Source organism: Mandrillus leucophaeus, unplaced genomic scaffold (genome assembly GCF_000951045.1).
Source record: "Mandrillus leucophaeus isolate KB7577 unplaced genomic scaffold, Mleu.le_1.0 Scaffold195, whole genome shotgun sequence".
In the NCBI taxonomy this organism is placed as follows: Eukaryota; Metazoa; Chordata; class Mammalia; order Primates; family Cercopithecidae; genus Mandrillus; species Mandrillus leucophaeus.
In genome coordinates, this window is record NW_012101976.1 from 2,200,778 (window position 1) to 2,201,833 (window position 1,056).

The following is a 1,056-nucleotide window of genomic DNA, read 5'->3' on the forward strand; positions in this document are numbered from 1 at the left end:
GCAGCCTTGACCTCCTGGCCTCAAGTGATCCTCCTGCCTCAGCCTCCCAAATCACTGGAATTACAGGCCACCGCACCATGCCAAGTCATTTTTTAGTTTTACTCAACACAAAGAAATTACTGAAGTCGTGGGGTGGGCATGGTGGCTCCTGCCTGTAATCCCAGCACTTTGAGAGCCTGAGGTGGGAAGATCACTTGAGGTCAGGAGTTTGAGACCAGCCTGGCCAGCATGTCGAAACTCCGTCTCTACCAAAAATACAAAAAAATTTAGCCAGGCATGGTGGCTCCTGCCTGTAATCCCAGCTACTCAGGAAACTGAGGCAGGAGAATAGCTTGAACCCAGGAGGCGGAGGCTGCAGTGAGCCAAGATCACACCACCACTGCACTCCAGCCTGGGCAACAGAGCAAGACTCCACCTTGAAAACAAAAACCAAAACAAAACGAAAAAACCCAAAATCAGTGCAAGTAGTAGCAACTTCAAAAGTGAGTTAGAAGCTGGGCACGGTGGCTCCCACCTGTACTCCCAGCACTTTGGGAGGCTGAGGCGGGTGAATCGTTTGAGGCCAGGAGTTCAATAACAGCCTGGCCAACATGGTGAAACCCCCCTCTCGACTAGAAATACAAAAATTAGCTGGGCATGGTGGTGTAGCAGGGTGAGCCGCAGACAAGAACCCCTCAGACACTGAATTGTAGAAGGAAAGGGCTTTATTCAGCAGGGAGCATCAGTGGACTCACGTCTCCAAAAATCAAGCTCCCTTTTAAGCAATTCCTGTCCCTTTTAAGGGTTTACAACTCTAAGGGGGTCCGATTGAGCAAGCAGGGGGTACATGACTGGGGGCTGCATGCACTGGTAATCAGAACAGAAAGGAACAGGACAGGGATTTTCACGATGCTTTTCCATACAATGTCTGAAATCTATAGATAACACAAGCAGTTAGGTCAGGGCTTGATTTTTAACTACCAGGCCCAGGGCGTGGTGCTGGGCTATCTGCCTGTGGATTCCATTTCTGCCTTTTAGTTTTTAACTTCTTTCTTTGGAGGTGGAAATTGGGCATAA

The 1,056-nt window shown here is 49.2% G+C and overlaps 1 protein-coding gene across 1 annotated transcript in view; it reads left to right on the forward strand.

Annotated features, from left to right (window-relative positions):
- The window catches only part of NMRAL1 (NmrA-like family domain containing 1), a 31,714-nt gene that overhangs the window by 2,754 nt on the left and 27,904 nt on the right, over positions 1-1,056 (forward strand). The gene's annotated exons all lie outside the window — the stretch shown is intronic.